The following is a 27,341-nucleotide window of genomic DNA, read 5'->3' as shown; positions in this document are numbered from 1 at the left end:
ATTTCATAGTACGAGTTGTTAACTGAAAGGGCACATCATGTGTATGCTCCAAACCTGGCTATGAGAAAGCAACTGAGACTTTTAATAGGATGCAATCCTACCATCAGAAGGAGTTGATTCTGACAAAACTGTGACAGAAGGGCAAAGTACTAAAAGTGGGAGACAGCAGAGTGTTTGTGGAGAATGATTACTTACTGTAAACCAGGGTAAAGAGAGGTAAATGTATTCCATTATTCAGGAAATGTTGAGAAGCAATTGTGAGATTCAAACTGCTGTACCCAGTTATCTTTAAACTATTCTTTCCTGGAGAGTCAAAATACTTTTTTGATGAAGTACATGCTAAGGAAGACATACAAAAGTTTGTCCAACAAAAAGTGAGCTTTGAAACAGAAGGAGATTCTGACTCTTGTTCTTATGGTAATAAAGAGAACAGAGAGATTGTACCAGTGAAATCTTTTCCACTGTTTCAATGGGAAATAGTTGAGAGAAGGAAAAAACACAAGAGTCGACTAGGAGAATCAAGAGTACATTGGAAATGAAGCAGGGACAGGATTTGGGAAATGGAGATGAACCAGAATCGGAATTGCCTAGACACAGTAAGGCCTTGCTGAGTCTAATTATGATGGCTGCCAAAAAAAAAAAAAAAAACAATTACCAGAAAACAGAAGTCAAAGTCTAAACCAACTGTACTAGAAGTAGTGAATATAGTAAAAGAGGTAAAACAACTGGAACTGGGATATTTAGAAAAGCATAGGATCAAATTACATAGGAAAAAAATTGGAATTGTGGGAACAATATATGCAGAGGAGGAATGAGGTTCAAAAGAAGGCAATATTTGAATGAGCTATGTAATGTTTGACTGACTATGATTTGGTAGATAAGTAATGTATAATGTTTACAACTAAAATTATGTCAATATGGCTTGTGAGGTAAAATGCTTACAACAGAGATTATGTCAATATTGTTTGTTTTCATTTATATAAATGTATGAGTGCCTATGTCATAAGTGATAATTTAATAAAGATATTTCTTGTTTAAAAAACAGTATTGCTAGTGTTAAAGACAAAACAATCAGTGGATATTCATATACACGGTGATGCCAAAGCTACTAACAGTGCAATATTAAACAATGTGAAACATTTCCTGCCAAGAACAGATGACATATTCACATCTCAGACACATGTAAAAAGTTTTCAAAAACTACCATGGTACTGCCATGGTACAGGTATACAGGTAAATAGAAACAAAAAGGATTTCTAAGCAGTTCCATTAATTAATATACAGAAATGTTTATTGCAGTATAACCAAATGATTTTAGAACAGTACATTTATCTTCTGTTTAAAAGCAAGCAAATTACCAAATACTGCAAGGAATTCCTAAACTGCAATGCTACCATAAACATATCCTGGTGATGGTACAGCATGACAGAGAGCAAATGAGTAACACATGAAGGGTCCCAGACAGGCCAGAAGAATACAAGTCTAGGGTGAGGAAAGTGTGTTTTTTTTTTCCTGAAGATAACTCTCTTCTTGAAAGCATGCATTTGACAAAAATGGACTGCTCAGGTCACAAGACAGTGCAGAGGCTATGCTACAGGCCCCTGGGATTCAGAACATGTTGCAGTTGTGAACATTTTAAGACTGGTAAACTACTGCCATGTGTTTTGACAGAACCTCTCAGCACTACTGCAACTAAAAATGAAGTCACTGGTACAGGATGAATCTAAATGGGAATCCATATAGAACTACTAACACACCTTCAATGAGCCAAAATAATTAACAACATTTTTGCTTATTACCAATGCTTTTTCTTATGGAACTAGCAATGTTGTATTGGGCAGACTCCATTGTGGTACACAGATACAACCACAGCATTGCTTCTGGTTTATCAGTAAAGATGAAAGTAACCAATATCTATATGGTGGAAAGGTTTTGCTAGGTATAGGTCATGACTTGCTACTAACATTTTTATCCTAAGAGAAAGAGCATCTTTAATAACTGCAGACAATTTGCAACACCAGTCTTTGTTTCGAAGATACAAACAATAACAAATATAAAGAATCAAAACAATGTGGTAATGTTGATGAACGGTTAAAACTGCCTTATAAAATGTTGTGAAATCAAAACTCTTGTATTCAGTAGATGTGTACTGCACAGTTACCCATGATGAAATGCTACTAGATAAACAGAAACCAGGAGTGATTCAGTACTACTGCATGTATATTAGTTAATTATAAAAGTTTAGTCTAGGGTGGTAACTTGTACTTTAACTTTGCTGCTACAGATGACAGCTGTCCATATGTGAAGAACATTTACTATGTGGCTCCAGTGTAGTAATTCCAGACAAGCTACATTCCAATTGTCACTTAAAGATGGCACCCATAAACAGCAAAAATGAAATTATTTGTCCAACGCTTTGTGTAGTGGACTGATCTTGACAGAGGAACTGAACAGTTAGCCAAATACTATGCTGGATGTCAAATGATCCAAACACACTGTGACTAGCACCTCTTCATTCTTGAAAATAACCATGTCCTCCATGCTGTTGCATTCAGTCTTGCAGGTCCAGGACTTCATATTACTGATCATACTGGATACCCTCAGTATATTTAGAATTAATCTGCATGAAGTCAGTATCGTCTGAAAAGATAATACAGGCAGTAAGAGCAATGGCTGTGTTAAGATAAAACATGTTAAATAAACACTTGGTCTCTTGGCAGTTCAAAGTACAATTCTTTTATTAAAACAGAAAAACACACATGCAGGAGACAGTACTCAGAAAGTATGTCTCCCCGAACAAAGGAATTCACATAGATTATATATAAAATCTTATCATGATAATACATTTTATCTATAAAACCACCAATAAGAATATAACAAAACAGTACATTTCATCCATCAGACCACTAATCCTTATCCAACAGAAAAATGCCAATTTGGAAGAAATTACATTTCGTACTTATCTATATTTTGTTCTAATAAAGAAGAACTTTCCATTCTGCTACATGTCTGCAAGGAAAAGCAGGGACCCAGGCTAAAGATACCAGAAACTATGAAAAGTTTCTTTCCAGTACTTTTCCATGATCTATGTTGAAACTGTCTTCCTCACCCCCCCCCCTCCCTGTTCTTGGTTGTAGTTTAAATTTGGTGGCTTTTGCAGTGCCCGCCCCACTGTAGATTTGATCTAGGACATTCCCCCAGTCCCATATCTTTACTGCATTCTACTTAATAAACCCTTTCTGCACTTGCTTTTAGTCCTTTTTAATTTAATTACATTTTTTCAAACTGTGTGTGGACTAATATTGCTACATACTCAAGTGTGCCAGCTTGCACTGCATGTGAATTGTTTTTACTACTGTTTTTGCTACTTTTCTTAAAAAAAAAATGTAAGCCTGTTTCCTACCTTTCCTGTAATTAGGGTTCCAGATACAGATCTGCTATATCCAGGACTGTTTGTAAGCTTCTGAGCCCCCCAAGCTTTTCTGTGTTGGAGGGAAGCCTTCTAGCTTATCAGTGGGAGTGGTAAGCATTAAGTAACCTGTCTACCACATAAGGAGTGGTTCTGGCCCAGAATTTGTAGTTATTGGCCATTTGGGCGGTCTTCCATCTCTCTCAACTTTCTGATTTGAAGGCCTGCATTTGCACTTGTTTCTGTCCTGTAACTCCTGGGCCCATCTCATTTGCTCACTCAAAAACCTACTTTATTTTGCTTTTGCGTCATCTTAAAAGTACTCAGTTGTATTTATTACTGCTTGGTGTAACTCATTCTAAGCCTTTTAGTTTAAGCACTTGGGCTTCAGACCAGTTGTTTTACATTAAGAAGGTTTGTGGTCTGCACTGTAGTGGCAGAACAGGTAGCTTACATCCTTCTAAGTTGGGAACTGCTGATTGAGGGCTCAGTGTCTGTTATTCTAAAAGTGTATTAATTCTGGTCCAAGCACTTGGGCTTCAGGCCAGTTATTTTACATTAAGAGGATTCATGGTCTGCACTCTTGTGGGAGGAGAGGCTGGACTCTGCCCTTCTGAGCTGGGAATTTCTGGTTAAAGGCTTATAGTGCCTGCATATTTGAACTGCTTCTTACTGAAATTGGTACACCTTGTTTGATGTAGCATAGACTAGATCCATGCCTGCTGAATCTAGCTTTGTTTGTATAACTTCAGCACTAATCCAGGCATTCTTTAAAGTATTCAATTGTTTTTATTACTGCTTGGTAGTAACGATTAAAGTGTAGCTATCATTCTAAGTCTTTTGGATTAAGCACTTGGGATTCAGACCAGTTGTTTTACATTAGGAAGGTTTGTGGCCTGCACTGTGGTGGCAGGACAGGTAGCTTACATCCTTCTAAGTTGGGAACTGCTGATTGAGGGCTTAGTGTCTGTTATTCTAAAAGCGTATTAGTTCTGGTTTAAGTACTTGGGCTTCAGGCCAGCTATTTTACATTAAGAAGGTTCGTGGTCTGCACTCTTGTGGGAGGAGAGGCTGGACTCTGCCCTTCTGAGCTGGGAATTTCTGGTTAAAGACTTATAGTGCCTGCATATTTGAACTGTTTCTTACTGAAATTGGTACACCTTGTTTGCTGTAGCATAGACTAGATCCAGGACTGCTGAATCTAGCTTTGTTTGTATGCTTGTTATTTCCCTGAAATGCTAATTCTACCTAAAACGCGGCTTTTCAGCGCTTCTGTGGATCCCTAGTGATATCTGCATTGCTTGCTGTACTTATTTCCTTGTTTCACTTGAAAGAAAGTTACTGTTTGTCGTTTTTGCATTTAAGTTACCTGTAACACATTGCATTTAAGTTACCTGGCACTTGCTCACTAAAGCAATTATATAAGTCAGCACTAAAAAATTAAAAGCACTACACCCTCACAAACTCCCCTTGAGTACCCATTGGTCCTTTTTTCAATTATAAAGGAATTCCCAATACTATTCTAGCATGTCCAAAGGTCAGTTGTCAATCTCCTCTCTGGTCCAGCTGGTGAATCTGGGAATCTTGAGTCAATGTTACAACTGCCTCATGTACACAGACAACCCTCTCCTCCTCCCAACAAATTCCAACACATGCGAGAGATGCAACCATATAGCTAAACTGGAGGCTAAGCTCTCTCAACTCAGTACTGGCGTAACCAGTCAGGAGGAGAAGGAAACCACACTCACTACAATTCCAGTCTCACATAGACCTACCACAACAGCAAACCAAACACATAAACACAAAAAAACATACTCGGAGGCTCTAAATAAAAATCTGCCTAAGCAGCAGAGACCTCCAAAGCAGACACCCAAGCAACCGCTACCCCAAAACAAAACACGTGTAACACATAGCTTACAAACCAGTTTGCTGAACAGTCACAGCCCTTAAGGCTAAACAACACACCTGATACACTTGTAATAGGTGACTCTATCATCAGGCACACTGACGTCCCACTCACCAGGCTGAACAAGGAGAAGGTCAAGGTGAGCTGCCTGTCGGGCGCTAGAATCTGCCACATAACACAAGCACTCAGGTCACTCCAAGGCAAGTACAAATATGACTCAGTCATTGTCCATGCTGGTGTGAATGACCTGAGACGTACCTCCCTGGACTACATGAAAAGAGACATAGAGGAGCTCTCTGAGCATGTAGCCCAGGCCGGTATGACCCTGACCTTGTGTAGCATCTTACCCTCACCAAGAATGATGCCACAATATGAAGACAAGATGATCAATTTCAACAACTGGCTTAAGTATTGGTGTCATTCAAAGGGGATCCAATGCCTGTCAGCCTGGGATGATATGCTCGACAAGCCACGATGCTTTGCTAGGGACAGCTTGCACCTGTCACCCCTGGGCTTTCAGATATTGGCAAAGGCTCTTGCTACCCCCATAGTGCCTTTTTTAGGCAAGGCTCAAAAAACAAACCCACCTCCATAGGTATCACAAGGGATAAGAAACTAAGAGTAATGCTACTCAATGCCAGAAATATAAACCTCAAGATGCATGCACTCGAAACTCTCCTTAGCATGGAGAACATCGATATCTGTGCAGTAACAGAAACCTGGTTCAAGTCTCCCGAGAGCACCCCAGCACTACCAGGTTATACCTCATACCATGCTTTTCGGCCCCAAAACTTGGACCGAACCACAAAAGGAGGGGGAGTATCAATATTCGTCAAAGATACCCACACCTCCAGGTTGGTGGCACAGCACGAAGCATCAGAGACTATCCATGTGCAACTAACAATGGGTAAAACTGCCTTCCAGTTTATAGCCTGCTACAGACCACCCTCCCAAACCCAGGAACCCCACTCGGCCTTCCTGAGAACATTGGAAAATATGAAGGTCTCTCCAAGCACCATTATATTGGGTGACTTCAACTACCCAAACATAGACTGGGAGCATTACTCTAGCTCCAACACCCTAGCCCAAAGGTTCCTAGAATTTATAAACTCAAATGCTATGGAACAACTTGTTACCACTCCCACAAGAGGGGAAAACATACTGGATCTGATCATCACCAACATGGGGACTCTATGCTCCAGACCAGAAGTGTATCCCTCACTGGTAAGATCAGACCATAAACTAATCTCACTGGATATTCACATCCCGACCCCACCCCCTGCCCAGAAAACCACAGTGAAAAACTTCTCTAAAGCAAATTTCACACTCCTCAAAACCGAGGTGGAATCCTTCAAGCCCCCAGGCCTGTGGAAAATACGGCTCAGACTGCAGAATCCTTTATAAACGCATTCTATGAACACCTTCAGGAATGCATGGATCATGCAATCCCAAATAAAACCAAGACCCAATCCTCCAAAGGCAGACGTCCTGTCTGGTGGACCCCAGCCATAAACAAACTATACAATAGAAGGAGGAAGCTACTACATGATAGAGCAAAATCCCAAAAAGGGAAGGCATCTCTGATCAGTATTAGCAAAAAACTATGGGCACTCATAAAATCATCTAAGGCCAGCTTCAAGAGAAAAATTGCACAGGACACTAAGGATAATCACAAGGTTTTCTTTAGTTATGTTAGGAACATGGGTGGGAATTCCCAGATATGCTCAGAATTAGTCCAAAATGACAAAAAATACACCGAACCCACAGACATTGCCAACATCCTAGCTGACAGGTTCAGAGCAAACTTATCCCCCCCATCCCCACCAAAAGGGCAAATATCTATCCCAGCAGAGTGCTGCACCCCTGACATCTCAGATGCTCAGGTAAGAGCCGCCCTCTCCAAAGCAAAAAACACAGCATCAATGGGACCAGACGGTGTCCCGGGCTGCGTCCTACATGAACTCCAAGAAGAGCTAAACCCAAACATAAAACTAATGTTCAATCTCAGCCTTACTACAGGATATGTACCCAAAGAGTGGCGTACAGCAACAGTGGTCCCTCTCCACAAAGGTGGTGCCTCAACGGATCCTGGAAACTATCACCCCATAAGCCTGACTAGCTTGGTCTGCAAAGCTATGGAAAGGATTATCATGGACCTCATAAATAAAGATATTGGGGAGCTACAGACACTGGATCCTACCCAGTTCAGCTTTGTTAAGGGCAGATCCTGCCTCTTAAACCTGGTTGATTTCTTTGAAACAGTCACCAAGGCCATTGACGAGGGGAAGGTGGTCCACACAGCCTACCTGGACCTCGCAAAAGCCTTCGATACAATACCCCACTCTGGCATTATAGATAAGCTCACCAGCTTAAATATAAACCCCTATGTCACTAGATGGGTTGCAAACTGGCTCAAGGACAGAACCCACATGGTTAGAATTGCTGGAGCCATGTCAGACTCCAAAGCAGTTACAAGTGGCGTCCCACAAGGCTCAGTCCTGGGACCTCTCTTGTTCGGTATATATTTCTCAGAGGTGCAGGCAAACACAAAAGGACTGTGGCTGACCAAGTTCACAGATGACTGCAAACTGGGTGCCATAATCGACTTTCCAGCCGACACAAGCATCCTCCAAAAGGGCCTCACAGAAACAGACAACTGGTGTCAGAGCCATGGCCTCAAGCTAAACACCAAATAGTGTATAGTCATCCCCTTTGGCAAAAACAAAGTGCCCACAAATAACCACATAGGTGGTAATCCATTAAGTACAGAAGAAGTAATTAGGGACCTGGGGACCCAAGTTGATAGCAATCTCTCATTTGACAACCACGTGGCCAAAGTGGTTAGAAAAACATTTTATATAGCCCACCTAATCATGAAAGGATTCACATCTAGATCAGGGGAGGTCATCGTGCCTCTTTACTCATCCCTCATCAGGCCCATAATTGAGTACAATGCCCCTTATGGGATGTACCTTACCAGACACCTGCAGCGTCTGGAAAGACCCCAAAAGTACCTCACCAAGAGGATCAAAGGGCTCAAACAGATGCCATATGCTGCCTGGTTAAAGAAACTCCAGCTCTACTCAGTGGCATACCGCCTGCTCAGAGGCAATCTGTGCCTGACATATAAAGCCATGTCCAACCCGGAATTAATGGACATGCTGCACCTCAGAAAATCCAAATCTCATCGAGCTACGCTCTCGAGAGACTTGAACCTCAGCACTGAAATAAATAGGACATGCTGGAGGGACAGATTCATAACCCAGAGGCTCCCTTCACTCTGGAATAAAATCCCAGTCCAGGTTAGGCAGAGTCCCTCATTGACTCTCTTCAAGAGGAATCTTGATGGGTGGATGGGAGATCGTAGGTTTACCCAGGGTATCACTTCTGTGTCACTGTTAGACAGAAGTGTAAAACCAAAAACGGACCAGCACTTGCAGGATAGTAAAATAATATTTATTGCTCCATAATTGTACAAGCCACCATATCAGCAGTGGTAAAAAGCTCTGCTGAAGCAAACCGGTTTCGGCTAATGTTAGCCTTTCTCAATGCTTAGTGTAAAGTAAATTAAAACTTCCACCATATTGAAACATTTATATAGTCTATCTCTTAAAGGGATATGACCCATATATAAGTTGAATACCAATGTTAGGAATATACAATACACATTATAAACACCAATACTCATGTTGAACAAAAATATATATATCCTACAAAATTGTAACATATTACAAATGTAGAGATATAAACACTTAACTGCACATGTTTATTAACATGTGCAGATAATGTAAGACAATAATAATATGGATGCCATGCCACTCTGAATGTAATACTAATACAAATGCATATATAGTTGGCATATATTATTTTATAATCTAAATAATGCCAGCCATAATAAATGATTTTATATTACATATTGCATGGTTACCAAAATAATTTCAAAAAATAGAATAAAATAAGAATATATTTAACTCAATATATTGGTTCTAATGTGTTTAATCCTGGCCTGAAAAGACCCCCTAACCTGATAATCCATTTGTTCTCCATATCATTAAGTTTCTGATGCCAACCTGCTTTAAATTTGTGATGTAAAATAATTCTATCTATGATAACAAATGTAAAAATGGCTGAAGGGTGTTCCAGAGTGTGTTTATATAAAGCATTGGTGGTACGTCTGTTCCTAATGGCACTCATATGTTCACATATTCTCAGTTTGACAGACCTGGAGGTCTGTCCAATGTAAAATGCAGAGCAATTACAAGTGGCCAAATATATGGCCCAATCAGAACTGCAATTAGCAAATATCCTGATATCAAAAACCTGAGATGTATTTTTACTAGAAAATTCCCTGGTTTTAGGCATATATTTGCAGAAAGAACAATGGCCACATGGAAAGCTACCTTTAAGTATTTGTCCCCCTAAAGTGGTTTGTAGAGAATTATGTGGAGTATGCCTCTTGTAATGAGTGAAAAAAGAATTTAAGTTCCTACCTCTGCGGTAGGAAAAGGAACATTGTTCAGGTAATATGCGATTCAAAATTTTGTGTGAACGTAAGATGTCCCAATGTTGACTGATTATCTTAATAAACCGGTTGGTATTGGCCCCATATGTGGTAACTAACCTCAAAATAGATTTGTTCTTTGGTACTGACTGAGACTGTTGCTTTCATTTGTATTGCAATAATTCCAAACGTGGTAAATTGTTGACAGTCTTCAAAGATTTAGAAATGTTATATGTTTTATATCCACGATCAACAAATCTATTGAATAAATCATCACAAAAAAGAGAACAATCATGTGAAGAGGAGCATATCCTTTTCATTCTCATAAATTGAGATTTGGGAATATTCTGGATGATGTGGCGTGGATGACAGCTGTCCGCATGTAACAGAGTGTTATACTGAGGAAATTTCCTATGAACAGACGTAGCTAGGGTATTATCCTCAAGTCTCGTGACCAGAACATCCAAAAACACAATGCTTCCATGTTCAATATTAGCTGTAAATTTAATTCCAAAGGAATTATCATTTAGATACTCCACAAAATTACAAAGTTGTTCCTTGTTGCCACGCCACACCATCCAACAATCGTCCAGATATCTCCTCCAAATATCTAAATACGGAAGGAATGTATTGTGTTGTGTATCATATATGTATGTGGCCTCAAAATAACCCATAAAAAGATCCGCATATATGGGGGCAAAAGAAGCCCCCATTGCTGTTCCATTAATTTGCCAATAGGCTTTACCATTATAGTTACGTTTCATCAATTGTTTTTCAAGAATAGACAAATCCTTGGCCAAATCAGAAACCTGCTGAGAATAATATTCCTGCTTATTAAATTGTTCAGCCTCCACACACAAACTCTGGATATCCGAAAGATTGGACGTAATAATTCTGTCATAATATTTTAACAAACATTCTACAAATAACATGGAAGATGAATGTTGAGCTTCAGCCCAGTCTTTGGATAACTCGTTATCAATCTGTGCCACTAAAGGTTGTAGGCGTACCCTCAACCCCCTAGGTGTTATATCCATACATGGCTGGCATTATTTAGATTATAAAATAATATATGCCAACTATATATGCATTTGTATTAGTATTACATTCAGAGTGGCATGGCATCCATATTATTATTGTCTTACATTATCTGCACATGTTAATAAACATGTGCAGTTAAGTGTTTATATCTCTACATTTGTAATATGTTACAATTTTGTAGGATATATATATTTTTGTTCAACATGAGTATTGGTGTTTATAATGTGTATTGTATATTCCTAACATTGGTATTCAACTTATATATGGGTCATATCCCTTTAAGAGATAGACTATATAAATGTTTCAATATGGTGGAAGTTTTAATTTACTTTACACTAAGCATTGAGAAAGGCTAACATTAGCCGAAACCGGTTTGCTTCAGCAGAGCTTTTTACCACTGCTGATATGGTGGCTTGTACAACTATGGAGCAATAAATATTATTTTACTATCCTGCAAGTGCTGGTCCGTTTTTGGTTTTACACTTTAGTCTTTTTCGGGACCGTGCACGCCAGTCCCACGTGCGTGATACTTTGTTTGGTACTGTTAGACAGAGCCACAGTATACTAACCTCGAAAAAGGGCATAGCAAAATTAATTTAAAATGGGTGGCGAAAGCCAAACACACTCTGGCTAGGCTTATAAATGCCCTAGGGCAGATAGTCTAGTATGAACCTATGAACCTATGAACTTGAGGATACTTTTGTAATCATGTACTGTAACCTGCTAACATACACATGCATTTAAGTCTTTCCAACCTGTACACTCTCCCTTTGATGCTAAGAAAGCTTAACACCAAAACCATTTTAGAGACGAAAAACATTTTCATACATTTTACCAAATCCTTCAAAGACTATCTTTTCATTTTCATTTTCCACTAAACCTTCATTAGTACACTACATAAATGGCATATTTTTAATATCATTAGCATGCATATTCTGCAGCTTAATAGAAGGTTGAGATGCAATGAGTTTAGTTATTAAAGCTTTACATAAAAATAGAAGCAAAAATAAAGCCCTAGCAATGATTGCAATTAACATTAAATTTCAGAATATCACCACCCCATCCAGAGAATAAATTAGTGAGCCATGCCCACTGCGAGCTATCAGCTTCTTTGGTATTAGACAGCTCAGCCACTTTTTTGATAATTTCCAAATCGCTACATATGGCATGCTTATTATCAGGAATAAACGTACAGCATTCTTCATGCACAAGTGTGCACATACCCCCTTTTGATGCAGGCACAAAGTCAAGCGCCATTCTATTCTGCAGCAACACAGCATGCATAACACTCAGCTCTGCAGTGATAAGATTCACTGCTTCAAAGGTCACATTACTGAATTAGATAACTTTCATAACTCTGATATTGCTTTTGGAGCTCCATAAATAGGAGCTAAGCCCGCCCCAGAAATAACAAGATCACCAAGGTCCATATGAGAAAGTTTTTTAACAGCTGTCTTTTCTAAATCATGATGTTTAATCCAAGAAACATTGATTTTATTTATTTATTTATTTATTTCAGTTTGATTACCGGGGAGGTCCACTGGGCATGGGGGCCCATTTTCAGTGGAGGCCCGGGGAGAAAAGCTCCACATAAACAACAATTTTAATTACAAGAAAGAGTTCAGACACAGATAACATTACAATTAACAGGTGGCTAGAAAATACTGGTCTACAATACCAATATCAGATTGCTCAAGTAGCAAAAAGTATTAACAATTTCAGTTAAGTTCAATGGGAAAAAGACTGGCATATTGTATAAAAAGCAAAGAAGAAAAATTAAAATATTAAAAACTTTAACATTCAGAAGCTTATGCAATTAGTATTTTAGAAGAGGTGAGAAAGGTAAGGAGGTTTGCCTGGGTAGCTTAAGCATATAGTGTAGAAATGCTTTAGTAGCTAAATTTCACCAACAGGATTTTTTACAGTTTGAGTCTCTCGGTCTTGGACATTCCAAATCTTTCTGCTAGGCAAATAAGTTGTGTGTTGAATAGCTGGAACCACAATTCCAACAAAACAGATGCCTTCCCAATCACTTGTGAGACACCAGTAGGTCTTTTTTCCACAAACAAAATAATAAAATTGTTCCATTGCATATACATATGGTTTTGAGTCTTCATTAATTATTGTTGGGTGCCTAAATGGGCTAAGAATGTTTGCAAGTTCATGAACAGAATCATCGTCAGTCACATTCTCCGAGGATCACCAACATATTATTCCTTTGGCTTCATATCTACACGGGTTTACTAATTAAGGTAATATTACATTTACTATACCCTACAGTTCGAGTACCATTGTCCTGAAAACAAAAAATTCCTTTGAAATTTTCCTGCAGTAGGAGGGCTACAGGTTTAGTTGTAATTTTTATCATTACCCCCCTTTTTCATAATGTCTGTCAGGTCTTTGAAACATTCAGAGGAGACACACTAGATGGGATACCAATATGTGCAGCTGGTATAGCAGCACATACCCAACAACTGCTCACATTGAATGTCATTGCATAAGTCTGCAGAATAGCATTAAATGTATTAAATGAAGGATGCCAGGCAGCCACAGTTTGTTTATCTTTATAAAAAGGATGAACAGTACTTACAGTCTCTGCAGAACAGCAATCACACAGGAATAGTGGACTGGGTGGGGTTGGAGTGGATTTTCGCAGATGTCTAGTCACAGATGAGGTTTATGATGAGTATCTTGTCATTACTGTTGCTGGACGCCAAATAAATTTCCCATTTGTTGTAGATTTTTGTCTCTTTCCTGTGAGCTGCACCTGGTCACCTGACTCAAAGGAAATGTCCTCCTCCGCTAGGCTGTCAGTGTTAACCATCACAGTTCTCTTCCAGTTCTCTGGTTTTTCATCTGGTGTGAGAAGAGACTGGTCCGTTATCTGACAAGGTGTCAGCAGGGGAGTTGAAGTGAATGGGTTGATTTCCTTCAGTTGGGACTGCTTTTCAAACATGGCAACATGAATCTAGTTTGGAGACACTCAAACCGCTGTTGTGGTAGTGAGGAGAACCAAGAAAGGACCCTTCCAGTGAGGCTGTAACAAAGTTTTTCTGGAGAGGGATTGAACGTCTACCCAATCACCTGGTTGGATGTTGTGCATAACTGCTGGATCAGTGTGGAGTTGTGTTGAGGCAACTTGCGAATGGTAGTGCTACAGAAGAGAAACAAGTGACTTGCAATAGGAGAGCAACACATCAACAGTCATTTGTAATTCTAATCTAGCTGGAAGGGGTGTGACTGGCATTCTCATGGGACTTCCCATTAAACTTTCATGGAGTGAAAATTTTCTAGGAGCACTAACTGCACTTTAGAGTATAACGAGCACCAGAGGTAAAGCCTCTGTACATTTCATTCCTGTTTCCGCAGTAAGTTTAGCTGATTTAGTCTTTAATGTCTGATTAACATGCTCAATCATACCTGAAGCCTAAAGTCTGTGTGGACAATGAAATTGTAGTCTAATATTCAATAGTTTACAAAGATGCTGTACTACCTGATTAGTAAAATGAGTCCCTCTGTCAGACTGTATATCATAAGAAACCCCGACGCAGGGGATGAGTTCATACACCAACTTTTTTGCCAGCATAGTAGCACCATTCTTTGCACATGCATAAGGGTCTACCCAACCAGAACAAATATTTACAACAGCTAATACATATTTAAACTTCAAACTTTGTTGGAGTTCAATGAAGTCCCACTGTATACTACAAAAAGGTCCCCACAGTTTCTTAATATGTTGTGTGGGAACACTGACAGATTTAGACACATTAAAAGAAAGACATACATTACATGTATTTACAAGACGCTGAACAATGTCTGAAGCATAAGGGTATACCAGTCAGTGGAAAGTTGTTTTAGTAATGCATTTTTCCCAGATGGCATGGCAAATGATAAGCCCATGCCAGTTGAGGTAAAAACTGTTGTGGGGCTACTAACCTTCCATCTGGGTGGTGCCAAAGTAAGTCCAGGGAATGACAGCAGCCATCACAAATCCACCTTACCCTTTCAGAGTTTTCAATACAGTTTTATTTAATGTTACAGATATATCTTCAGTTTGAAAAGGCTGCAAAAAGGAAGCCTTAACAAGATGTAACAAGGCAGCCTGTCACGCTGCTCTGGCTGCAAAATTATTTCCTCTCGATTCAAAGGAGGAGTCAGAATTATGTGCATCATACTTCACTACAGCTATCTTACTTGGTAAAAGCAAAGCATCTAACAGTTTGTAAACAAAAACAGCATTTTTTATGTGTCCCAGCAGAAGCTAAATAGCCATGTTCCCACCAGAGGGTTCCGAAGTCATGGACGACTCCATGACAGTAGCGGGAATCTGTATGAATAATAACACACTTGGCCTTAGCTAACCTATAAGCTTCTGTAAGAGCTATTAACTCTGCTACTTGGGCTGAAACATTCCCCTGTAATTATCCAGTTACTAAAATAGTGTCCATGGTGCAAACAGAAAAAGCTGCTGTCAACTGTCCATCTTCCCTTCGTATACAAGATATATCGACAAAAAGAATAAGGTCCGGACTTTGCAGTGGTGTATCTTGCAAATCTGGCCTAGGAGGAAGCACATTGTTAACAACAAAAACATTAGTAATGTGGGTCACCCTTATCAGCAGTTGGAATAAGAGAAGCAGGATTTAAAGGTGGGCACCTAAGCATTTGCAAAGAAGGGTTATTAAGCAATGCTAGTTCATGTTTAGAAAGCCTAGAAATAGACAAATACTGTGTCTTAGTTTTCAGTAATAAAGCCTCAACAGAATGTGGTACTGCAACAAAAGTATTATGCCCCAGAGTGAGAGGTGCTGCCATGTCTACCAAATGGGCAGCTGCGCCCACTGCTCTAAAACAAGGGTGGAGGGTGGCTGCTACTGGATCAAGATTTGCACTATAGTAAGAAATCAATCTGCAACCACCATTTTTTCTCTGAGCTAATAGCCCCAGTGCTACCTTATTGCATTCACAACAAAACAGATAGAATTATTTAGTGTAATCCAGCAATCCTAAGGCTGGTGGGTTTGACAGAAAAGATTTTAACTGGACAAAAGCTTGTTCATGACTCTGTTGCCAGGGAAGTGGCTCAGAAGTGTCTTTTTGAGCAATTCTAACAGCAATTTTGTTACTTCAGTGTAATTGGAGATCCACTGTCGACAATAACCTACTATGCCCAAGACATCCTCGGAGTTGTTTTAAAGATGTTGGCCTCATTGCAGTATGGATGGCAGTTATTTGGGAGGATAAAATGTGTCTTACATTTTCAGAAATTAAATGCCCTAAATACGGAACCTGAGGTTGCTACAACTGAAGTTTACATCGATTCACTTTAAATCCTAGCTGAGCTAACTTGGCCAATAAGAAAATAGTATCAGTCTGACAGGCAGATAAGGAATTTGAAGCTATGAGAAGATCACCTGTGTACTGCACTAAAGTGGACTTGCAAGGTAGTTGCAATTTGTCTAATTGCCGTTTCATTTCCCTGGAAAACAATGTAGGTGATTCAACATATCCATATCCCTGAGTCAAATGAGTCCACTTGTATTGCTGCCCCTGTAGGTAAATACGAATAAATATTGGCTGTCTGGATGGCTCAGAATAGAGAAGAAGGCTGAAGAGATATCAATAACAGAAAAGGTGGTAACCGTAGGAGGAATGGAACTAAGAATAGTCACTGGGTTAGTGACAAAAGGGAAAGATGGTATTATGACAGCATTCACAGCTCTCAAATCCTGCACAAATCTATACGTCTCCCTGCCTTGTTTCTTTACAGGAAAGATAGGTGTATTACATGGACTTGTAGTGAGCACAATGATGCCCTGCTGCAATAATGTTGAAATAATAGGCTCAATTCCAGCTTCTGCATCTGCAGAAAGTGGATATTGTGGCACCATAGGTAAGAGTTCATTTGGTTTCAATGTAATTTAAATTGGAATAGCATCTTTAATAAGACCAACTTCATTCTTATGCATACTCCATAACCGTTTGGGAACTGAATCTAATAATGCTACATCTATGCAGGTTCTGACTCAGTAAGCAAAGAAAAAATGACATCTTCATCCAACTGCTGTGGGGCAAGACACATCTGCATGGCCAGGGAGTTATCTGGTACATTTAAATACACTCTGTCTGGTGAACATAATATTGTGCATTGCAGTTTACAGAGGAGATCTCTTCTTAGCAGGGTAAGGGGTGCAGAGGTCCCCATGAGAAAGGCATATTTAGCTGCCAATGGTCCAAGTTGAATTGGGACGGAAACTGTCTCAGGATAATCTAAAGGGACTCCTGATACTCTGCATACCAAAGTAGTAGACAAGGGAAGATTCTGGGCAGCCGATGCACTTAACATGAATTTAGTAGCTTCAGTGTCCATCAAAAAGGGAACAGCACTATCTTGAACCTTGACATTAATGAAAAGGCCTTTTTGCTTTACTAGTACCAGTGGAAATAGCTGTAATTCCTGTTCATGGCTGTCCTAGGCAGTTTGTTGCCAGGCTGGTGGTTGCCATGGGGTGGTCCATGCAGGAGGTTGCCGTTGTTGCCTAGTATTCTTCAAGCCAGGAAAGTGGGGTGTCGAATGGGTTAGTAGTCATTGCAGTTGGTGCTACTGGCTGCAGAAAAGGGCAGTCATCCCTATAATGGACACGTAGGCCATAGTTAAAACAAAGGTTAGAGTTAGGACCCTGTGGCTGAGGCATGAGGCTGGGCACATAGGAATTGTTGCTGTGGTGGGAATGCTGCCTGCATTTGTAGAAATCAAGGTCTGTTATGTCCCCCCCTTCCTCTTCTATTTCTTCCCTCCGGGTGGGGAGAACACTTAACATTTACAGTTGAGCATTAACTAATTGCTCTTGCTGCTTTCATTTTTCACAAGTAAGGATATCTGCTAAATACTGAACTTGAGACACTAGCTCATGGAGCCCCAAGCTTGGCCAATTTAAACAAACTTTTTTCAACTGAGCACGAATGGGAGGAAGCAATCCATCTACAAAACAGATGAGAGACCACTCACAGCTGGCTCTTCTGTGGGCTCAGGGTAACCAGAGTAAGCTTTGAATGCTTCAGTCATACGGCGTAAGTAAGAATCTACCAGTTCATCTTCTTGCTATATGGCCACTTTTATAGGAGACCAATTAGGAACTGGGGTACACATGGCCATTATGGCTTGGAGAAATTGCTCCCTGGCATTTTTAAAAGCCTGTTCGTCAGTGTGTTGAGGAATGGGATCAGGGATTTGTGCATGATCCCAAATATATTTAACTAAGTTGGATGGCATATTCTAACACAGCCCTAATTTCTTCTAACGTACGATTTTGCAATTTAACGTGCCCTGCAAGAACCATTGCAAACTTTGCTGGGTTAGTACAGCTGGGTGGAAGAGAGTCTACTATAGTTTGAAAATCTACAGCGGACCAAGTACACACAACATGTATAGCAGAAGGTGCATTGTCATTTCTGCCATGTGCAGGATTAGGAACTTGCTGCAGAGGATGCAATTGAGTAGTCAGAGACTTTGTCCCAGAATTATCATCTTCCTCTGAAGAGGAATCATTATCATCCCTATCTGGATTAAACTTATCAGAGCCAACATAACCATCCCCATCTATAATTATGGGAAACTGGGTAACATAATTACATGGATGTAACTTATTTTGTGTAGAAAGAAAATAAAATATTTTGTTTATGCAGTTTAGGAAAGCCAAAATACATTTGAGAAGTATGTGCATCTCATGTCTGCTTGCTGCCAAACTTGGTGGCAAGTGTAGACTTTTTAGACTGTTTAAGACGGGTACAATCTGACACAGGGGACTGAATAGAAGACACAGCTGCCTGAGCAGCTGAAGAGGTAGCTGGGGAAAAAATGTCTCCCTGAGGGGGTGGTGAGGATGGTGGGGACTGGGAAGGAGGTGAGGTAGTAGAGTCTGGTTGCTGATGAAGTTCTGGATATGGTGGAGGTGGGGCAGTGGATACTACTAACACAAATAAATAGTCATCCTCCGATGCCTCATCCTGATTAAGTTGCAGTTTTTGAAGTTCTCTAAGAGGATAAAGTCCAGAATCCTCTTGTCCCTTACAGTCTGCACAGTGAAGATGATTGACTGTCTTATTTGCAGCTTGTAACTGAGACTTTAACCTTGCTGTATTATGTTTTAAACTACAGACAACATATTCTTTTTCTCTGTCTTTAGATTCTATCTGCTAGGAATTAAAAGCTTACCAGCAGCTAGCAGGGACTTTATTACATTTTTCTCTAAGCCATTTCTGCAAATTTAACAAAATATCTCTATCAAAAGTTCTTGCGGGAAGTAAAGGCAGTTTACCATCATTTTAGTGAGCTCATGCCATTTATCTAAGTGCAAACAACTATCTTTAGAACATTTAAAATACATAAACAAAAAACAACAGATGGACCCAGAAATGACAGCAAGGCTTGTAGATGAACCTGTCTTTAATTCACAAAACATAAGGACATAAGCGCTTTTGTAGTATCACTACCTCATCAGATGTAAATCACAATAACAGAACCCCTCCTTAAATACCATTGAAATAAGTCACATGTATCACATCATTTGTAAATTAAAGAGACAAGCACTATGAGCAACAACACTTATAAAAACATGAAAAACTATTAAAAACATTATTTCAAACCGTAATTAATACATCAATATCTAAATAATTCATTAAAGCAATAACATTTACAAAAGCACACATAAAAACATGTGTAAATAGCACTTTAAAGCAGTAATACATAACATACTACCTAAAACAATTAATTTCCTCTTAAGGGCTCTAGCCTTGAGTTTAGGTCTAAGTGGAACTCTGTCATTCAGGCCATGCCCAAAATCACCCATCATCCTAATTATCCATTTCAACTCCAACTGCTCTGTTTGATTCCTAATATCTCCCTTTCTATTACTTTCTATAACTTGTCCAATTACTAAAAATTTAAAATAATGTATTATATCAGTCTCAGATACATGTTTAGAGAGACCACTCACTGTAGCATTCTTACTTATGTGATAGTAGTGTTCCCTAATTCTGTCCTTTAATGCTCTATCCGTTTTACCAATGTAAAGGTTTGGCATATTTAATTCTTCCATAAACATTTACATTTGTACTTTTTCTTGACTTTCACATTTCTCTGCTTTATACAGACTTTCATAGAATTTCTGAAATATTTCTAATACTACTACAGGATCTGTTGTTATCTTTCCTTGTTATAGGGTCCCTAAGCTTGGCGAAAGCCCTTTCTACTTTCTGTTGCCTGAGTCATTGTGCTAAATGTTTTTGTGTTCTAGAGTTATTGTCAAAAGACAGTTGCTTAACAGCAATCATTCTAAACTTGTGCATATTATCAAAGTAATCCCTTAGTTTCTGTTTAACATTCTGCAGTTACTCCTCTTCTAGTTCTGCTTCGTCCAATTTTGCAAGTCCCTGTAAATAATTATTGTTACTTCTTAACCATATCTTCCTTTATTTTATTACCATCCTATTTTTAAACTCCAGTTTAATTTTATCCCAACCCTAGCTATATTTTCAGAGGATATTTCTATCTGCTCTAAAAGTTCCTGAATAATTTCCACTATCCATTCCTTAAATTCCTCTCTTTTCAACAGATAGGTGGGAAAGAGCAAGTGTGTTTTTATTTTAGTTATTATTGGCTCATGATCTGAAAGAGTTATTGGGTGCGTATCAGGACATTCAAGTAAATGCATGTGTTCCTGTGAAATATAAATTCTGTCTAGTCTAGACCAGTTTTTGTATCTTCTGGAATAATGTGTAAATTCACTCAGAATTCCTAGTATTGAATTCACATCTTCCATGCCAAATATTTTCCTAAATTTCTTCAAAAATGTACCCTCCTTTGTTATAGTTTCCCTTCTGGCCCCCAGACACATCTTCACTGCTGAAAATCAAATTGTAGCCCCCAACTATAAGTAATATTCCTTGCTGAAAGCTGATTATTTCTCGCAGAATTTTCTTAAGCTCCATTATAGCAGTTTTAGATGGAATATAAATACATGTTAGTGTAATCCTCCTTCCTTGCCAGTAGTTGCTTAGTACTACAAATCTGCCATTATTATCTTTTTATCCTTTTCTATCACTATACGAGCTCCTCTTAAAATTAATATAAGCACTCCTATTTTCCTTTCCCCCAGGTATTCTGCTGAATAACCATCCTGAAAACCTTTCTTTATCAAATTCACATGTTCAGTTCTTTCCAAGTGTGTCTCCTGTAGCATAGCTATTTGCACTCTACATTTTTTAAAATAGTTCACTGCTCTTTCTTTTTTGTAATTATCTGTGAGTTGATTGACATTTAAAGACATTACAGAAAGCATAGTTGACTTATAAAGTTATTATTCCCACCTTTTATGTATAGAAGCTTTTTTGTTGAATGTCTAGTTCCAGCTTTTGTGTTACATGTGTGCACTGTTTGGCAGATTGATCTTTCATACAGTTGTTTCTTGTCATATCCATTTGACCCTATGTCACATCTTATAAAACTTTTTGCTTTATTAAAAGCCCTTAAAAAACAAACATATACAAACACCCCCTAAAACCTATTTAACTTAATAACACACAAAATATGTACATCTTCAAATATTTACCTTCCTAATAGGAACAAATGTTCCAAACTGTCAGCCACACTCACAAACTTGGGTTAACCTAAAAGAATGGTTATCCATGCTAAGACGCATGGTGCAACCTGTGCTTCTACTAAGTGCTGTCTGATTTTGTCTTATCTGTATAGTTCTCTTAGCTGGGAAAACACACAAATACTTTCAGAAAACATGATCTCCTAGCCATTTCTCTTTATCAGATTGTCTCCTAGCAACATGAGAACTGGATACAAAATTGCTAAGCATACATTTATTTACTAGAAAAAGCCTTATAATATTCAGTATTCTTTTTCATGTATTTGCTTTCTCTTAAAACGTGTTACTAGATCAAGCTAAGAGCTTAATCCAGTCATTTTCCTATGCAAGAATGAAAAAGCAAACCATTTTTTCTTTTGTCATGCTCTTTTGACCAGATGTTTCTTTTTTTCACACTGTAGTGCTTATATTTCTTACAACTGAACAAGGAGAAAGAGAGAAGAAGGGAGAAAGAAAAAAAAGAAAAAAAAAAAACAGGAGCACCTATTTATATTAGTATTCCCATTACAGTTAAAATAACTGAGAAAACTTAACTTTATAGCATGCACAGAAAATCATGCAATATTAAAATAGCACCATTAAGAAAAAAATCTTTTACTTACAGTTAACTTTATCCCTCCTTTTCCCCTCTCCTAAATATTTTTTCTGAACATTAATAACATAAAGTAGGCCATATGCTTTAGAGTCCCCTACAAGTTTAACAAAGTCCAATAATTCCAGATTTTCTTGTTCTGTCATGTTTCACATATATAATTATTGTTTTGTAATCCTACATTTGTCAATTTCCAAGTTACTGGTTTTATTCCTATTCATCTCCATCTCCAAAACCCTGTCTCTGGTTCATTTCCAATGTACTCTCAATTCTTCTAGTCAACTCATGTTTTTCCTTCTCTCAAGCATTTTCCATTGAAACATTGAAAAAGGTTTCACTGGTATAGTCTCTCTGTAGTCTTTATTACCAGAAGAACAAGAAGCATAATCTCCTACTGCTTTACAGCTCACTTTTTGTTGGGCAAGCTTTTGTATTCCCCCCTTAGTATGTACTTCATAAACAATGATTTTGTCCCTCCAGGGAACTATTTAAAACATAGCTTGGTACAGGAGTTTGAATCTCACACTTGCTTCTCAACATTCCCTAAATAATAAAATAAATGCACTCATCTTCTGCCTGGTGTACAATGAGTAGTCATTCTCCATAAATACTCTGCTGTCTCCCACTTTTAGTACTTTGTCCTTATTCCACAGTTTTGTCAGAATCATCTATTTCTGCTGGTAAGTTTGCATCTTTACCATTAAAGGTCTAGGTTGGTTTCTCATAGGCAGGTTTGGAGCATACACATGATGTGCCCTTTCAATTAACAATTCCTGTTGTGGAATACCAGTCCAGTTGCTTGTTTGTCTGTTCCTTCCAGCTTCTCTGGTACAGCAGAAAATCTTAGGTTTCCCCCATATTTTCTGTCCTCTAATTCTATTATTTTTTTTAAATATCTGTTCTTGTGCAGTCTCATATTCAGCCAGGCTTTTCTTCATTTCAGCTTCTGAGTTTTGCAGTTTTATCACTTCATCTGAATATTTGTTTAAAGCTTCTTCCATTTTTTTCCATAATTTTGTTGTTTGAGTAGATATACTCCTTCAGTGTTCCATTTATTTTAATCAGGTCTGTGTGGATTTGTCTTATACTTTCCTCTAGGTTACTGGAAGTCATGTTTGGAACTTGCACTGCTTTTTGCTGAACAGTTGCAGTACTTTTTCCAGTCAGTGTTTTCCCTCACCTTGTGTAGCTGATTTTCCTTCAGGTTCTCTGTATTTCTTTTTTCATGGCATCCAGGCAGTGCACTTACTAGCCAGTTACTGAATTTTACCCAGAAGTACATGTGCACCGGCTTTCTTTACTAAGTTTCTGTTTTCAAATTGGGAGAGCTAGAATTAAGCTGTTAATGTGCAGCCATCTTGGAAGTCCCCACTATTTTCCCTTCTATTTCACTTTTCAGCATTTTATGATTTATTCTATTTGCTGCCAGGACAACTGTCTTGCCTGTACTCAGTTTCATCCCATTTGCCTTCTGCTTTGCATTCAGGTCCTCTATTATTTGTTGAAGTCCCAATTCAGAGTCTGCTTTTAGTGCTACATTGTCTGTACACAGCTACTTTGCTGGTTGTCCTCTATGACTTGCTTGTCAATGTAGTCCATCACTGATATGAACAGCAGTATGGGTAGAGCTGAACACTGATGCACACCCACTCCAATCACTGCAAACCACATTGTCAATATATAAACAAAAGGGCTTGTAAGGAGTGGGGACTTAGATCAGAAAACCCATATAAAGGACATTTATAAAATATTACAAGCAGATGACAGTGACAAAAATAAGGGTCTCAAGGGAAGTTGGGAGGAGATAACAGAAAATAGTATAACAACTGAATACTGGACAGAGATATAGGTCTTACTTAGGAAAGCTTTGAGGTCTAGGAAATTCAGTATCTGCATTGCAATGCTTACACAAATATTTCTTATACTCCAACTAGACCACTGAAAATATTTACCACTAAAGATAACAAATGTTGGCAGTGTCAAGAACTACAGACAGGAGAATGATAACATATGTTTTGAGATACAACAAATGTGACACATTTAAACAAAATTTACAAAATTTAGTAAGTAGAATAGATGGTGAAGGGAGACAGTTAACAAAAAAGACGTTATTTTCTAGGTTGGGATAAAACATGTTAGGTCCCCAAGTAGAATAGAGGAGCTGCTGTCTGTAATAATCCTTGCAGCTAAAAAAGCAGTAACCAGAAGGTGGAAAATCACAATTCCCCCAACACTGGAATAGATAATGGGGATCATGGATGATATTTGTAAGAATCAACTAAGCAAAAGTGGGCAAGGAAATAAGAGGCTAAGAAAAAGGTGGAAGCAATGGGAAAATAACAATGCAAAAAAAGATAGATGTTCAAGGTGAAGAATATGGAGGGAATGATTAGAAGGAGTAAACAGATTATTGGGTTTGTAATTCTAAAACTATCTCTATCTCAACTTAATCAGGTTAAATGGCTAAAAATAGGATACTTTGGGACAAAGTGAGAGTATGTAAAATGATAAGTCTAGTTTTATAAGTATTATAAATTACTTCAGCAAGCAAGTTACAAGTTGCAATATTTTTATTTTTTATTAGAGGACTGATTTATTGGAAGAATAAAAAGTGAAAAAATTATGAAAGTTTTAGTCAAAATGCTAAGATGATAATACTAATTTTTGGAAAGCAAGCCAGACTTGGGAAAACAGTGAATAATATAGATTTGACAATCACTATGTACTATAAAGGATATTAATTTTAACGTGATAAGAAACTGGTGATGTAAATATAGATCAGAAGGCACCATACATGGGGACTACCTTTCTTTTAATGAGTTTGTAATAAAATATTTCTTCAGAAAAAAACACAAAAAAATATAAACAGAAGGGAATTGAGTATTTTTACCATACATCAGTACATCAGAAAGTGATGATCAGAGACAACAGGAATAACAAATCGGGTAAATCATTTCAAGAATTGGGTCTCAAGGGTACACTGCTGATATAGGTCAGGGGACCTGGAGAAGATGCATAAATCAATCAAGAAGTGTTCAACAAGTGAATGGACTATAGCCAGTTAAACAGTGTGGAAGAACCATATAATACTCAATATAATAATAAGAAAATGATGATTATTGCCACTTACCCTTCGGCTACAATCCACTGGATTCTAATTCAAAGATGTGCTTATGACTATAGCTGTAATTAAAAAAGGAAGATGAAGATGACGGGCAAGTTTTATTGACAAGAAGGATGACAGTCCATACTGTTAACTATGGTCAATTCCAGAAAGAGATGATCAAATAAACAGTTTTGCAATTCAAGTAGGATGACACGCCAGATGTTTAACCAGTGAAGGACAGGTGATAAAAGCTGAGTTGCACAATTATGTGCTAAAGCTGCTGGAACCACAGTTTCTCTAGTTGAGAACACTGCCTGAAGGCCTTCCCAGAACACTGTTTTAAGCCCATTGGAGCCAAAGAAATGCTATCTTAGGCAACAGAGGAAATTATCTCAGAGGCTAAATTTATAAGGGAAGTATATTTTTGTATGAAGAAACAGTATAGATGCTAGTAAAATGAGTACTGTAAATGATTACTCCTAGTACATGAATGCCAATAGTGTTGTTGGAAATCAAAGTATTATTCATAAGTGACATATGATAATAGCTGGTGTTCAAAGATGCTGGTTCAGAAACAATAATGACAGCTCCAATTAAATGTCATGCTTTCAGAAAGGAATTTCAGCATTATATTATTTAGTAATGACTCTGGCTTGAATTCAGAAAGTGTTACCATCAGCAGTAAGTCCTAACACTGTCATTTTTTCTACTGGCAGTAGTCCTTTCTGATTCCTAGACAGGTCTGCCATAGTGCTTCTACAAGGTCTGCAAAATCACCATGGTAGACACTTTCCATGGTCTTGCTGAATGCTAATTAACATTTTAGGAGACAGTCTCTACTAATTAGCCATGTACACTCCCCAGTAAATGGCTTTATTAAGGGATTTACACAACTGAGTGACTGAATCTCTTGGTAGCATAAAATAACAGCACCAAAATGCTGCATTTCCCCACTATAGTCAATGCAGAGAACACATACAAGGCAATATTTGGCAAGAGTATGCATAGAGGAAGTGGTGAGGGCTGTGTGTGTGTGTGTGTGTGTGTGTGTGTGTGTGTGTGTGTGTGTGTGTGTGTGTGTGTGTGTGTGTGTTTGTGTTCATGCTGTTGTGTGTTTGAATGCATACATGTGTGTGTAAAACTGAATAAGGGGTTGCCAGTGTTAATGAGATGTATGAGCTACCAATGGTGATTAACACAGGAAAGTGCTGATTAGTACTAGCAGTAAGACCATGTGATTCAGAGATATGCAAATTAGGCAATAATGAGATATTTTTTCTATTGTGGTTAAACATATCTGAATCCCATTTTCCATAATTGCAGAAACTGTTCCTTTTGGATAGAGCAGTTTCCAAAAGCAGAGGAAAAGTTTTATGAATCCAGGACATACTCTTTACTGTGGAGTGAAATATAACCGGAAAAGAACAGAAACAGGCACTGTGTGCCCTAGTTAATGGATGTGGAAGAGTATATGCACATACTGGCTGAATGAAATAGTACAGCATCAGTTACTGTGAGGAAGAGACACTCTAAATCACAGTTCTAATTTCTATGTATTTATTAATATTTTATTATGAACCAGCTTCTAAGATAGCTGCATACTGATCAATAACTTAATTTCAGCTTTCTCAATGTGAAAACAGACATTGAAAAAGGGGAGTCAGTGAAATTGCCTTTTTGGGTAAAATTCAGTTGCTGGCTACTAAGTACACTGCCTGGATTCCATCAAAGAAGAATTTTAGAGAACCTGAAAGAATCTTAAAGGAAATCAGCCAGAACAGTTGAAGAGAATACACAGGCTAGGAAGAATCCTGTGGTTACTCAGCAAAAAAATGTTCAAGCTTCAGCTTTGGTACAAGAGATGGCTTCTAGTAATTTAGAGGGAAAAAATCAAATGTACTCAGGGTTGACTAAAATAAATGAAATGTTGAAGGAATATAGCAACTCAGATAACAAAAGGCTGAAAGAATAGAATAAGCTTTAACTAGTTATTCAGATGCACTGATAAAACTGCAAAAATCAGAAGTTGAAATGAAGAAAAGACAGGTCAACTAAGACGCTTCTCAAGAAGAGCTATTTAAAAAAGTAGAGTTAGAAGAGAGAGAGAGAGAGAGAGAGAGAGAGCACA

The 27,341-nt window shown here is 38.3% G+C and overlaps 1 long non-coding RNA gene across 1 annotated transcript in view; it reads right to left on the bottom strand.

The window, feature by feature from the left end:
- Positions 1-1,273: 1,273 nt before the first annotated feature.
- LOC122807681 overlaps positions 1,274-27,341 on the bottom strand; it is a 130,021-nt gene continuing 103,953 nt past the window's right edge. Inside the window, exon 3 of the long non-coding RNA XR_006365715.1 lies at positions 1,274-2,640. This is a non-coding gene — a long non-coding RNA (uncharacterized LOC122807681). The remainder of the gene's footprint in view (positions 2,641-27,341) is intronic.

This window comes from Protopterus annectens, chromosome 7.part1 (assembly GCF_019279795.1).
Source record: "Protopterus annectens isolate FY-2018-M chromosome 7.part1, PAN1.0, whole genome shotgun sequence".
Classification (NCBI taxonomy): domain Eukaryota; kingdom Metazoa; phylum Chordata; order Ceratodontiformes; family Protopteridae; genus Protopterus; species Protopterus annectens.
The sequence above is the reverse complement of the archived record's forward strand: the minus strand, read 5'-3'. Positions and strand labels throughout refer to the sequence as shown.